Genomic DNA, 16,123 nt, shown 5'->3' with positions numbered 1-16,123 from the left:
GACCAAGAGGCTATAATGAAATTATGAGTTAGTAATGTATAAGTAGTGGAACCCAAATGAGGTAGCAGAGAGCCACCTACATAGGAGAACCCAAATGAGATAGCAGAGAGCCACCTACATAGGAGAGCCTGAGGTATAAGAATTTCTTGCTACATGTAGAAAGAGATGGATTTTGTTTATTATGCCAACACCAAGAGTGAGCCGTGATTCTCAATATTCATTCAAGATGACTTGAGGTCTTCAAATAGAAAAGAAACTTTTAGGTTCTGGTAGGAGGGTTGTCAATAGTCTCAAGAGATCTAGAGCTTTTGGATTTTGCCAGTATGCCCCAGAACCAAGCCATGAGTGTGGATCCCCAAGTAGAAGACAAGAATCCAATACAGAGGCAAGACATCTTGCAAATTAAGAACAAGAAAGAATATTTGCCCATGAGTCAATTGGGGGATGCACTAATAAGAAATCATAGGTATCACGTGCATTCAAGAAGTGTTTGAAAAACCCCTCAACTAAAAAAAAATCCCTAATAAAACTACCCCTCTTTACTGATGAACTAACAGAGTTTTTTAAAAAGTTGCATTAGAAAACCTCTCATGTTATTGTAATCCTATTAATTTTTTTCCAAAAGTGGGATTAAAATACCCCTCCTTTTGAATGCACATGGTACACTAAATTTTTTGAAGGTGAACCCCCAGAGAGGAAAGGTGACATGGCCACTAGTGGGGTTCAAACCAACAGTCAATCCATGGACTCGATAAAGCTAGCAAAGCATTAGAAAAAAAGGAAAGTCATTTTGTGGCCTATTGGCCTAAATTAAAAATCCCTGTACACCAATCACAAGAGGTCCAACATAACATTAGCAAAATTAGGAAAAAACTAGCTCAATTCAACATAATAATTAGTGAAAGAGACAATACTTTATTTATGGATATATTGCTATAAGTAATAAATGAAATGATCTATTTTAGATCTTAACAAGATTCTAAACTTGACACTGTCATCTCTGAAAAAGATCAACGAGGTTTCCCTCCTAAACTAGTATTTCCACTTACGTTTCACCCATTGATATGTTCAATTATGTTTTAGGAAGCAAAGATTCTAATGTCATTTCTCTCGTAAACTAGGTTCCTTGCTTGCATTTTGTTAGAGATATATTATATAGCTCACACTAGCTCAGCCTATGCTAGAGCTATATATAGCTTGCTCTAACTTGAACTAGGTCTCGCCTATATATGTGTAACTTGTGATCAATATGAATCAATCTTTGGGACTGTATTTGGTGTGTCTCTCATCTCTTCCTCTTCTCTGTCAACATGGTATCAGAGCTACAATGATCTTGCTATTGTATGCTCACTCTAACAAAGAAAGATAGGAAGTATTACTTGTTGATTTCCTTACATAGCGCTTTCAGTATCTCATCGCTTATTTTATGTTGTTGATTTTGACATTTCTAACTTGATGTGGTTTTTTAGAGGTCTTTTGTTGTGAATTTCAAAAAGTTATCAGTGGCAAATGGATCAAGGATTAGTTTTCAAATCGTAGCTCTTGTCGTGCTATTCGTTTTGAGCAATTACACACCCCGATCGGACTTCAAAGCAAAAAGTTATGTCATTTTTTATGCTAAATACTCTTGTCTTGGTTTTGTGATCAGCACACTCATAGTTCTTTTCTTTGTGTGTATGCTATTTCTAGCACGTGGAGAAAACATCTTGGTTTCATGATCAACGTCTTGGTTCCGTGATCGGCATGATCATAGTGCTTTTCTCTAAAAATATCTTGGTTTCCACTGCTACATATGGACCTTCCAATAATTAAGCACCAATTTTTAGCGTGTGCAATGCACTAATCATCGGTACATAAGGTGGGCTCAAAAAGGTGGGTATATAGCGACCTTTAGTAGACTTGTAAAAGTTGGGTATATAGGGACTGTTACCAGACTTGTAAATGGTGGGTATATAGCAATCTTTACTAGACTTGTAAAAGGTCATTATATAACGACTCTTAGACACTTTTCTATACCGACATTTTATAGAGAGTTTTTTTTTCCCATACCGACCCTTAAAGAGAGTTTTTCCCAATGACAAAAAACGTTTCTAGGTGTATTATTTTCTAACAAGTACTTATCAAATGGGCACGTCACTTTGCTTGCAAGTCAATACCACCTAGGTTGAGGCATGTGCAAATTATTATGCCCATTGGATATGATTTGCATGGTCGATCACGGATTATACACCATTTTCCCCCTAGTTTTATGCACCACCATCAAAAAATGCACTCCCAGGTGTGTTATTCAAACAAGTACTTATGGGATGGGTGCACCACTTAGCAGGCAGGTCCATACCACCTGGGATGCAAAGTAGTGCACCCATCGGATATGATTTGCATTTTTAACCAAGCATTTAACATCATTTTTGCCTTAGTGTCATGCACAAGCATCAAAAAACATTGTCCGAGGTGTGTTATTCGAATAGGTACTTATCGGATTGGCGTGCCACATCGCATGCAAGTCAATAGCACCTAGGTTGAGGTGTGTGCAAAGTACTTTTCCCATCAAATATGCTTTGAATGATCAATCACGCATTATCCACCAAGGTAAGTCTCTTTAGGGTTGATCTTCTTTGGAAGTTGCTCTCTTTGGATTTGTCCTTTGTCGTATCCAAGAAACGAATGATTTTGGTATTAGTGTTATGCTTTTGTCTCGAGCACTGTCCTTTTCCACTTTTTAGAATATTTTGTCTATCGGAACGCGTCTATAGATGCATCTCAAAGCACGTCTAAAATTGCGTCTACAAGTGCATCTATAAACGCGTCTAGCCTATTTTTAGACATAGACAGCCATGTCTATAGACACGCTATTATACGCAAAAATAGACGCACTTCTCAAATGCATCTATAGACGTGCTCTGATAGTTTTAGATGCTTCCCTTCCCTTCCCATCCCTTCCCTTCCCTTCTGTTCTCTTCACTTCCCTTCCCTTCTCTTCTCTTCCCTTCCCTTTTCTCTCTCTTTTTATCTTCTTTTTCTCTTCTCAGCTCATCAGTAATCTTCTTTTTTTCCTTTTTCCAGTTCATCATGTGGCCAGGAAGCTCTTCAAGCTGACCTGATCTCTGGGAGTCTATTTTTAGGGAGTTATATAACCTTTTAGGGCACCCTCATAGTCCTGGGGAGTTATACAGCTACATGACAAGTACTCTAAACACCCCCCAGGAGCGGCACTACAGACTCCAAACCACCCCAACCCCACACCAGCTGAGATTACCCCAGTGGAGTCAGCACAACCCAACTGGCTACACAGTCGAGGCCCTTCCCCCATGCCATTTTATGCCCCTTCCCCCATGCCCTTAGGAGGTCCTTCTGTCTCGCAGAGCCATCGGCGTACTCTTGTGTAGTCGAGACTCGATTCTCTAGCTACGAGTGGTCCACATAGTCTCATGCACTCTCCAGCTATGAGTGGCCAGCGTACTAGCTCGACACGACACGGTAGCAGTCGTAGTAGTACGGAGAGCAGTGGGGGATGCATGGCACAGTGCTTTGGGAGGGGTGCTGGTGGGGATGATGATGATTCAGATGATTTAGACGTGCCTCCGGGTGATGGTACGATCTTCTATAACATCACTCAGACAGGAGGCATCTTGATGGATGCACGGGGGAAGGACATCATGGCCTTCATGCACTCTCTAATTGCTAACAATCACAGAGATTGCTTTATCCACTACAAAGACCAGCCAAAGAGGTTGGTTGATGAGACCCTCGCTGCTGTTTGCTCTAGGTATCCTAGCCCCAATCATTAGTTCAAAGATAAATCGGCCGAGTCAAAGATTGTTACGATACTTGGCAATAAAAGATCTTCGCTTAAGAGGCAGGCACTAGTGGAGCTTGCTAGGCTTGAGGGAGGTCAACCACCAAGGGGCCTGCCCACACCGCTCACAAGCGTGAGTGGAAGAAAGCAATGAAGTTAGCGAGGGAGGATCCCAGTGTGCAGCACGTGGAGGCACGAAGGATCCAAATGGAGCAATATGGAAGCGTGCATTTTGGAGCAGGGGGCGTTGAATCATGGGAGGCCCAATTTATAAGTATCGATCTCAAATTATATTGTTTATGTAGTTTATTAGGAGGTTGTTTCTTTGTACTAACCCCTCCGCAAATTGTGTCATCTTGCAGCTTGATATCGTGGGCAGATACCCTACTCCTATCGAGATAGCCTACCACCACCACCATCGCAGAGGAGATACATGGAAGCACTTCTATCATGATGGGTTGATTACTGAGGAGCAGTATATCCGAGCTACTGGAGCGCCCCCCGAGGTATTTGAAAGTAATTAAATAATGTCAATATTATAAGTAAAGATTTGATTTTTCATACATTGATATATGTTGTCCCTTGTTTAAGGAGGTGGAGAAGGGAGCACAGAAGGGAGTGTGGAAGGGAGCGAGGATGTGGAGAACTTAGATTAGTCATAGAAGTAGTGCTAGCTACTCTTTTTTGTACTTAAAGCCACTGGCTTGGCTTCGTGCCTCTTGTTTATACACTCCTCTTATTTTTTATACTTGAAGCCACATGATGTGGCTTAGCTTCGTGCTATATGTACATACAAGCACTTTTTGAGCTTTCAATTTTCTTGTGCAAGGTTCTATCAATTAATGCCTTGTGAACTAAACGTTTTGGAGTTGTAATGTTTTATTTGGAATTGTAATTGTCAGCTATAAACGTGCTTGCAAGAGTGCTAATTAAAATGCGGTTGGCTGTAAGAATTGAATTACACAATGTGGAAATGGGACTCCTATAACTACATAGCATACACAACATACACATCATTTTGTAAGTTTAAAAAATATTATGTAGTGCATCTATATACACGTCTGTCTGTTTGAGGAGTGTCTATTTGCACGTCTATAAAAGTGTCTATAAGATCGTTTATAAATGCGTCTATACACGCGTTTAACGATGCGTCTGTCTATTTATTAAATTTTATAGCAGAGCGTCTATTTACACGTCTATATGCATGTCTGCCTGCTATATAGATGCGATGTTCTAGACACGCAAATAGACGTGCAAACAGAAGAGTTTCTCCCAAGGAAGTGATTCTATTCATAGATCATACGCATATATATCGTTGAGGACTAGGCTGAGTTAGTGCAAGCTATATATATCTCTAACAGAATGCAAGCAAGGAACCTAGTTTAGGAGAGAAATGACATTAGAATATTTGCTTCGTGAAAAAAATTTGAACATATCAATGGGTGAAATGTAAGTGGAAATACTACTTTACTAACTTGATCTTTTTCAAAGATGACATTGTCAAGTTTAGAATCTTGTGAAGATCTAAAATATATAATTTCATTTATTACTTATAGCGGTATATCCATAAATAAAGTATTGTCTCTTTCACTAATTATTATGTTGAATTATGCTAGTTTTTTCCTAATTTGCCCAGTGTTATGTTGGCCCTATTGTGATTGCTGTTCAAGGATTTTTAATTTAGGCCAATAGGCCACAAAATGACTTTCCTTTTTTCCTAATGCTTTGCTAGCTTTATTGAGTCCATGGATTGACTCTTGGTTTGAATGCACTAAAACACCTGCACTACTACACACGGATCCTATTGCGATGTTTATGTACCGACGTTTAGTGCCCGCTTAGCGTTAATCATCGGTATGAAAAGCGGGTTTTGTAAGTTTTTTTTTAGTTCAGTAAATGCGTCTGTGTGCGCATCTATAGGTGCTTTGTCTTGTTGTGAAACATGTACTTATCAGATGGGCATGCACAATATTATTCAAACAAGTACTTATCGGATGGGTGCGTCACTTTTCATGCAAGTCAATCCCATCTAGGTTGAGGCATGTGAAAAGTATTGTGCCCATCGAGATATGATTTGCATGGTCGATCACGCATTATACACCGTTTTCCTCCTAGTGTTATGAACCACTGTAAAAAAATGCGCTCCTAGGTGTGTTATTCAAACAAGCACTTATGGTATGGGTGTCCGACTTTGCATGCAGGTCAATATCACTTGGATAGAGGCCCTTGCAAAGTATTGTGCCCATCAGATTTGATTCACCTAGTCGACCAAGCATTGAACACTGTTTTTGCCTTAGTGTCATGCACAAGCGTAAAAAAACATTGTCTTAGGTGTGTTATTCCAACAAGTACTTATCGTATTGGCATGCCACATTGCATGAAACTCAATACTACCTAGGTTGAGATGTATGCAAAGTATTGTTCCCATTGAATATGCTTTGCATGGTCGATCACGCATTATGGACCGTTTTTTCCCTAGTGTTATGCACAACAGTCAAAAAATGCGCTCCCAGCACTACAAGGCATAGGCCATTTTCCGACGAAAATACCGACGCTTTTTACATTTTAAAAAAAAATTTCACGGGTGCAAACGTCACTATAAGAGTCGCTAAAAGCGTCGGAAAAGAACTGTCACTATATAGCGACGATGACAAACATCACTATATAGTGACACTGTTAATCGTCGCTATATAGTGACACTGTTAAACGTCGCTATATAGCGACGATTAACAGAACTTAAAAAAAAGGGTTAGTGGGGCTAAACAGGGCTTGCTATGGCCCTGTTTAGCCCCACTAATCCTTTTTTTTTTGGTAATTACAAAACAAAGTTTTTTTATAACAAAATTTCCCTTGCAAAAAAAGGGTGATACAAAATCGCTCTTGTGAAATGATTGAGCAACAAAAGCATATACATGTCGAACATATACAACATTGTTTGTAACAAAATTACCCTTTCGAAAGGGCAATACAAAATTGCTCAAACGAGCGGATATACAAAATGACATACAGGGCGAAGAAAATGCTACTACCACAACTACTACTACTACTCATGTGAATCCGAATCGTCCTCGTCTTGTTGGCCTCTTCCTTAGTCCTCGTCAGCTGCATCTTCTCCCTCATCCTCATCACATGCATCTGATCCCTGGCCCTATTGATTGCTCGCCTCCGATGATGGGACGCTTGAGCTTTGACCCTAAGAGTGAACCATATAAATTGAAAATTAGATTGGAACTTAAACAATAAAACAATTTAAAAAGTGAGATTATAAGTAGGAGTAAAATTATACCGTGCGAGCAGCCATCTCAGCCCAATCGACCGTCGCTCCCATTGCCTCTTGCTCAATAAACCACGGCTTTGTTCGTATCCGAAATGTGTGTCGTGTCTCTGCATCTGTAGGAAGATGACCCATCGTAGCTTGCTATGGATCCAATTTACGAGAGTTAGAGTTAGCTAAAGTGCATGTAATATGTAGTAAAACAAATAGAACAATACATTAAATGAGAAGAAGTAGACTTACCACGGTTGCCTCAAACACCAACCATCCACCTGCACCAAAGTGCGAAGTACCTATGACGTCCAGCCGTCTCTTTGCAGCCCTCCTCTAACCCTCGAACAATTTGGGATGGTCCCTATTTTGCTTCTTGAAAGAACTTCCAATCAGCTTTGTCTACCCAGCTGGGTTTAGCCAACCCCTTTGTGATGGAAGTATGCAAGGTTGATCTACGATGCTTCAAGACCAAACCCATGCGCTCTCACATATAATCCTCATTAAACTCCCAATTTGGCGGGTTAGGGTATGTTTGTTTTAACTCATCGATGACTGTCTGCTTCTTTTGGCCATCTTGATACTGCCAATCGATAGCAATGCCGCTCTTGAAGTGATGGCTCATCAACCTCCTCATGGTGGCCATCACTGCTTTGCCCTTTCTATCTTCTATTATCTCTCCGGCAGCTGTGATTTGATAGGAGAGATCCCCCGATGAGTAAGGAGGACTGACAGTAACAGAGTCAGAAGGAGTGGAAGCTGCGCGAGCGCTTCCAAAGCGAGGAGTAGCAGTGGGAGTGGGAGAGGGAAAGGGACCTGACTGATAATGTGTCTCTGAACCAAGTGGAGACCTATAGGAACGTGAGTGTGCTGACTCGTCTACATCTCTCGAGTCAGCACAACATAAGCTGCCCTTTCTACTCTTCCTTCCCTTATGAGAGGCATGCACAGGTGATGACCCCTCGATCGAAGGGACACGAGGGGACGGCTGGGCAGTACGTCCACCCATCGGTGTAGGGGAGGGAATTGCTGAGGTCCTCTGAGATAGCAGAGAGAAGAATCTCGCTACCTCCTCATCGCTCATCTATGCTACAAACTCGTCGGGACTCCCAACAAAGCCATCCGCTGCTAGCAAAGGAGCTCCCCGAGGGGTAGTCACAGTGCTACGTGGAAGAGGAGTCAGACCAGGGGTAGTCGTAGTGCTAGGTCCGAGAGGAGTCAGACCAGGGGTATAGTCCTTGGGGTAGTCGCTTGACAGGAATCAAAGTCCTCTGGAGCATAAAGATCATGAGCTCTTCTCCTACGAGGCTGTCCGTACTCATCGGATGAGAGGAAGAGGAAGAGGAAGAAGAGGAAGAGGAATCTGAAGAAGAGGGAGAGAAGAGGGAAAAGAGAAGGGGGAGGAGAAGAGGAAGAAGAGGGAAAGGAAAGAGGGAAAGAAGAGGAGAGAAGAGGGAAAGGAAGAGGAAGAAGAGGAAGAAGAGGAATAAGAGGGAGAGAAGAGGAAGAAGAGAGAAAGAAGAGAGAAAGAAGAGGGAAAGGAGAGGGGAAGAGAGGAGAACAGAGAAGAGCATAAGAGAAGAGGAATCTCTTATGCTCATGCATAGGCATAAGCATTCTTATGCTCATGCTTATGTTTATGCATGAGCATAAGAGAAGGGGGAAAGAGAGAAGAAGAGGAAGAGAAGAGGAATCTAAAGAAGAGGGAAGAGAAGAGGGAAATGAGAGAAGAGCATAAGAGAAGAGGAATCTCTTATGCTCATGCATAAGCATAAGCATTCTTATGCTCATGTTTATGTTTATGCATGAGCATAAGAGAAGGGGGAAAGAGAGAAGAAGAGGAAGAGAAGAAGAGGAAGAGAGCATAAGACCAGAGGGAAATGAGAGAAGAGCATAAGAGGAAGAGAAGGGGGAAAGAAGAGCATAAGAAAAGAGCATAAGAGAAGAGGGAAATGAGAGAAGAGCATAAAAGAAGGGGGAAATAGAGAATAAGAGGGAAAGGAAAGAGGGAAAGAAAAGAGAGAAGGGGGAAAGAGAGAATAAGAGAAGGGGGAAAAAAGAGACATATGCTCATGCTTATACATGAGCATATGTCTACTTTGCTTATGCTCATGCATAAGCATAAGCACGAGCATATGTCTCATTTTCTTATGCTCATGCTTATTCTTAAGCATAAGCATAAGCATGAGCATAAGAGAAGGGGGAAATAGAGAATAAGAGGGAAAGGAAAGGGGAAAGGAAAGCGAGAAGGGGGAAAGAGAGAATAAGAGAAGGGGGAAAAAAGAGACATATGCTCATGCTTATGCATGAGCATATGTCTACTTCGCTTATGCTCATGCATAAGCATAAGCATGAGCATATGTCTCATTTTCTTATGCTCATGCTTATGCTTAAGCATAAGCATAAGCATAAGCTCATGCTTATGCTTATGCATGAGCATAAGAGAAGGGGGAAATAGAGAATAAGAGGGAAAGGAAAGGGGAAACGAAAGCGAGAAGGGGAAAAGAGAGAATAAGAGAAGGGGGAAATGAGAGAAGAGCATAAGAGGAAGAGAAGGGGGAAAAAAGAGCATAAAAGAAGAGCATAAGAGAAGAGGGAAATGAGAGAAGAGCATAAGAGAAGGGGGAAATAGAGAATAAGAGGGAAAGGAAAGAGGGAAAGGAAAGAGAGAAGGGGGAAAGAGAGAATAAGAGAAGGGGGAAAAAAGAGACATATGCTCATGCTTATGCATGAGCATATGTCTACTTCGCTTATGCTCATGCATAAGCAGAAGCATGAGCATATGTCTCATTTTCTTATGCTCATGCTTATGCTTAAGCATAAGCATAAGCTCATGCTTATACTTATGCATGACCATAAGAGAAGGGGGAAATAGAGAATAAGAGGGAAAGGAAAGGGGAAAGGAAAGCGAGAAGGGGGAAAGAGAGAATAAGAGAAGGGGGAAAAAAGAGACATATGCTCATGCTTATGCATGAGCATATGTCTACTTCTGCTATGCTCATGCACAAGCATAAGCATGAGCATATGTCTCATTTTCTTATCCTCATGCATAAGCATAAGCATAAGCATAAGCTCATGCTTATGCTTATGCATGAGCATAAGACAAGGGGGAAATAGAGAATAAGAGGGAAAAAGAGGGAAAGAAAGAGAGAAGAAGAGGAAAAGGAAAGAGGAAAAAAGAGGAGGAAATAGATTGAACGAGGGAAGAAGGAAAGAGTTTGAGGGGAAGAGAGGGTTCCTACGCCCATCACTGCAACTAGCACTTAAGGCACTAGCTGCAGGCCAATGCAAATAACAAAAATAATAAATGGAAAAAAGAGGAAGCACTTACCTGAAATAGTACATCCCGCTCGGTGTTGTGGACTGGCCCTACAAAAGAGAGGAAACAACCCATTTTTTCAAATAAGATGTTAGAGGAAGGAGGAGATTACAAAAGTAACTTCTTGAAAGGAGGAGATTGAGGAGACAAGGAGAAAGAGAAGGAAGAGAAATACAGAAAAAAGAGGTGAGTCTTCTTTCTTTCTTGAAATCTCATTTTTTGTTTCAATCCTTTGAAAACAAGCATGAAAACTAGTTTACAGATTTAGCAATATAAGGAGAAGCACTCACAAAACTAAAGCTAACAAACAAAGAACCTACATTGTTGAAACAAACTCACCTCTTGAAGAACTTCCTTTCAAGAAACCAAAGAGGGAAAAGGATAGAGAGGGAGTACAAGAGCTAGGAGAAGGGTGAGGAGTGGAGAATAGAGAGAGAATAGAGTGGGAGGTTGTCGGAAATAGGTGGGAGGTCATCGAAAATAGGTGGGATGAGATATTGGCTTGCTTACTTGAGAGATTAGAGAATAGGATAAAGAAAACACCATGCAATGAGAGTCTTGGGTCTTAACCCACAGCATCGCTATATAGCGATGCTTGTCCGTCGCTATATAGCGACATTTTTAATTAAAAACGTCGCTATATAGTGACGGAACAGAGCAAAAAGGTCACTATATAGTGACGCTTACAATCACTTTTTTGTTGTAGCATGAAAAAAAGCTCATAGATGCTATTTTATAACTGTTAATATCTCTTCTTCATGCTTATGTTGTGATTTTATAAGTGTCGATGGAAGGGACGAGTGGAAGCTCGCCCGATGATGCGCCAATGCCCGGGAGCACGAAGTGGCTTATGGAGAGGTTATATTATCATTGCACTCATTGCAAGCGAGAAGTACGACATCAACATCGTATTATCATGTGCCACTTGAGGATGTATGGGGAGGAGTTGGAACCAGTACCCACCGTTGGTGTTGCACGTGTTGATGGACCATCGGTAAGTCAAAGCTATTTAAGCTCATAGTCTTATTGTATACTAGGAAATAAAAGATCTTATATTTACACGAAATCTTAAAACATGATGAGGAGGGTGACAAGGATACGCATATACCTTCTCACTTTCAGCAAGACTATAGTCTCCCGGATGATGACGAGGGTATGGTCGACATGATGGATTCCATTTTTAGGGGCACTACATCCCATGTACACGTGATGTCAGAGTCTGAGGTCAAAATGTGAGAGTTGCAATCAACACAATTGTACAAGGGTGATACGATGTCTAAACTACGTGCTTGTCTCTTAATCTTGAATCTACAAGTAAAGTATGGGTGGTCGGATACAAGTGTCTCGACCTTAATGAGGTTAGCCCTTGCATTAATTTGACTCATTATTTGGATATTGTTTGTTTTGAGAATCATCATTTGGATAGTGTATACCGAATCATCATTGTTCGAAGCCTATGTATGTTTTGAATTGTCATAGTTGCTCCAGAAGATGTTGCCTACACCAAATACCATGCCCGCATCAAGAGATGAAGCGAAAAAGATGCTAACAATGGTGGATATGGATTATGATACCATCCATGCTTGCCGTAATGATTGTATTCTCTTTCGTCGTGAGCATGGAGATTTGGCTAGTTGTCCAAAGTGTGGGGAACAATGATATAGAGATGACTTGTAGGGTGAGCGGATATCGGTAAATGTCTTGAGACACTTTCCCATCATTGCAAGAATACAACACATGTTCCGATGCAAATCCATAGCGGAGTTGATGACATGGCATGCATCTCATCGGTCCACTGATGACACATTGAGGATTCCTGGAGATTGTGCAGTTTGGAAGCACATAGATAATCAGTGGCCGGACTTTGCGAGGGAGCCACGCAACTTACATCTTGGGCTAGCCATGGACAACGTGAATCCTTTCGGGTTACACTCGACATCTTGGTCGACATGGCCCATAGTCGTGGTGAATTACAATATCCCACCATGGCTAACAATAAAAAAGGGACACCTCATGCTTGCACTACTTGTGCCAGGAAAGTATAAGGCAAAAAACATGGACGTGTACATGGCACCTTTGATAGAGGAGTTACAGATATTATGGAGAGGAGTGCAGGTCTTTGATATTTCCAGAGCTCCTATACATACCAATGATATTTTGGTTAGGGGTATCTTGATGTGGACCATGCATGACTACCTAGGATATGGAGAGTGCGCAGGTACGTGGTTGTGTCTTTACATGTACAATGAGGGATTATGCTTTTTTGACTCTCTTTCGCATGCATGTCTTATACTAACACATTCATGCACGCGTGCAGGACTTGTTACAAGTGGGTACCATGCTTGTCCTATTTGTGGACCGGCTCTGAAATCGCTTGCATGCTACTCCAAACATATGAGGGAAAATGTTTATGAAGGTCATGCTCGATACCTTCCGCTCGACCATCTCGCACGTGGAGGTCAACTTGATCCACCACCATCATATTTGAAAGCAAGTGATTGGATTCCTCCTGGATTCAAGCTTGGAGGGCAAATGGAGAGGAACCTCCTCCTGGTATGAAGAGGCTATCGATCTTTCACGAGCTTGCTGATTGAGGTCAGTTACAAATCAATCATCTCTTGGATCCCATGCATATCTTTAAGAATGTGGGGGCTTCTATTTGGGCACGCTTGGTTGGTTCCAAGGACTCGAGAGGAGTGCGAGAAGACTTGCGTGCTATGAATAGGATGTCTCATTTGTGGCCCCAATGCATGCTTCGGGAAAAGTTGTCCTCCCGAAAGCAACGTGGATCCTCTCTACGAGGGAGGAGGCAGTGGTCAAGGCAGACATTGCCTCTTTTCAAACACCGATAGGGTACATGCATTGCTTGAAAGGAGCATTTTCAAAGGACAATAAGCTTAGTGGGCTCAAGTCCCATGATTGGCACAAGGTCTTACAAGTATTCTAAGTAGAATTAGTGTACCGATAATCGTGATGTGTTAGCGTAATTATTATTATGTTATATTGTTGACATGACTTCATTGTTGCTTTGATAGTTCATCCTCACAATTACAATAAAAGGCCCGTGCTTACAAGAAGATGTTAGAAATGCTATATTCAAGATTTGTGGTATTGTGAGGTATGCTTACTATGAAATCGCATTGAATGTATTTTCTTCAATTTAAGCTGATTAATCTGTAGACTGATTATGAAAATATCTTACATTGACATGTGAAATAGGTGGATATCTCAAAAAGAGATCTCCATATCGAGCATTGAGAAGGCTAGGGTGTAATCCATCAAAGTCGTATGCTTGCTTGAGAAGCACTTTCCCTCGAGCATTATGACAACTCAAGTTCACTTGCTTGTGCACATAGTCGATGAGGTGGCTATAGCAGGTACCGTTCATAGTCGATGGATGTTTTTGCTCTCTTTTTTCTCGAGCGGTTTATGAAAACTTTAAAGGGATTTGTAATACAAAGAGCAAAACTGAAAGCAAGCATGGTAGAGGGATGGCTTGTGCAAGAGTCATTAGTATATATCACAGAGTTTCTTGCATCCACAGATCCCGATATGCCGCAAGCTTGGCATAACAAGGATGATGATCGCATCGTTGGCAAGGTTCCCCAAGGAAAAGGGATTGAAAGATGAGCGAAGAGAAAATGGAGAAATTCAATAAGTTTTGTATCCTCAATAGCCCTGAGATGCAGAAGTGGATTGAGAGATATGAAGTGGCCAAAGCAGAAAGAATAAATGCAAGGACGAGATTCAGAGTAATGTACAGGCAATCACAACCATATCCACGGGATCTCGCTCTTCTCCCTACTCACATGTCACTTGATTGGCTACAACTGGCTCTACATAAAGCCGAACGTGATGGAGAGACAATAAACGAGCGTGAGCGAGAGTTATCATCTGGATGTATGATGCATGTAAGTTTCTTACCTCTTAACCTAATTAAATAATTATTTGTGGCAATATATGCTATAAAATAGATGCATCTTCATTGTTTTAATGATGCTCTTTTACAGTACAAAAAGTACAGTGGACATATGGACGACATTTTCGCGTGGAACGCATCAATTCAAAGAGAGTCACGTATGATTGTGGAGTCATGGCTAACTTCACACAAGATAGCCGAGCAAGTGCTTCGGATACCAATCTTCTCTCCTCACAGTTGGATTATTGTGGAACCATATGCGACATCTATGAAGTTGATTTCAGACGATTTAGTATTTTCATTCTTGATGTAAAATGGTTTAGAACTATTTACAACGGTCCCCATGCGACAGTGGGAAAAGATAGTAGCAGTCTCTTTGCAATAGACTCCACCAAACATTGGACCGATGAAAGTGATACTTTTGTTCTTCGCGAGCACTGTGAGCAGGTGCATACTAATGATTTAATTAATCAAAGCCTTCATTTTTAAAGTCCATTGATACATGTACTTGAGCATAATTTCATATATATAATTGGCGACATTTGGCACCCATCTTCAATATAGGTGGTTTTTCATCCGGATCGTTCTGATCCAAGACGGTGGTATGTGATCCAAGTTGCACCACGAAGTAATCAAATTTTTGAAGATCGAGATGTGGATATAGAGATGCCACTACCAATGCTGGATCCAATTGATGAATCTAGCGAAGAAGATGTAGATCACCATATGAGCCAAGAGGAAGATGCACATAATGACATCGCACGGGAGGAAGATGGAGATCACGATATTGAGGAAGAAGACAACAATCATCAAGAATCACCACACTTTATTGAAGAAGATGATCAAATACTTTTAGGTGAACGTACGATGCTAGAGTACGATGATGATATAGGAGATCGACTCGGTATAGAGTTGGAGATAGACTTGTTTGGTGCCTTAGACTTGGCTCAAGATGAAACAGTTGATGTAAATGCTCTTAATTGATTTTTCTCATCTCAAACTTGGACTTGAATATATGAGCTTCAAAGGCTTGATGTACATGCTCTCATTTTTTTATTCTCTATGAGCTCAAACATGTATGAAAATTTAAAAAAATTTGTCATTGTAAAAAACTAACTTTTAAGGCCTATATTAAGAAAAAAACTTCTCTTGAAAACGTTGCTATAAAATAGTATATCAGTGTCGCTATATAGTGACACTTAAAAGTCGCTATATAGCGACTTTTAGCAAGAGTCGCTATATAGCAACGCTTTAACAATGCATTGAGTGTACTCCATTGACTTTCTCACTAGATTTGGCCGTGTATATGAAACTCACAGTTTGGATCAAAGTCACAATGAAGCACACTCCTTTTGAGTTGGCATTTGGTCTTGAAAAAGTTATACTAGTGGAATCCTTTATGCCAAGTCTAAGGGTGTCCATCCAACATATGAATTACCAAGAGGTCAAAATGATTGGAAAATTTGACCAAGGTCAATGAATTGAGGCTAAGGGAAGCCTAGATGCAAAGCATAATCTAGTAGAGGAAAAAGGCATAGCATGACTTCCACATAAACCAGAGAGCATTCAAAGAGGGGATGCTCATATTGTTGTACAATGACCCACTAGGAGCAATTAATCAAAACCTTTCGTGCATGTTCTGCATTAGCCGAGAAAAAAACATCATATGTTTGAGTTCAACAAAGCATTTTTTGTCTCTTCTCGAAAAAAGGTGGTGTCTAAAAACACCATTTTAGTTTAGTTGGAGGAAAAGTAAGAATGCAACACTAGTCCTTGATATTTTGTCAAGTGTGCAGAACTTGCAACCACAAAGCAATGGTCTGC

This window comes from Dipteris shenzhenensis, chromosome 5, assembly GCF_047967505.1.
Source record: "Dipteris shenzhenensis isolate YYH24624 ecotype China chromosome 5, Dip_SZ_1.0, whole genome shotgun sequence".
Taxonomy (NCBI): domain Eukaryota; kingdom Viridiplantae; phylum Streptophyta; class Polypodiopsida; order Gleicheniales; family Dipteridaceae; genus Dipteris; species Dipteris shenzhenensis.
This window is presented reverse-complemented; position numbering follows the sequence as displayed.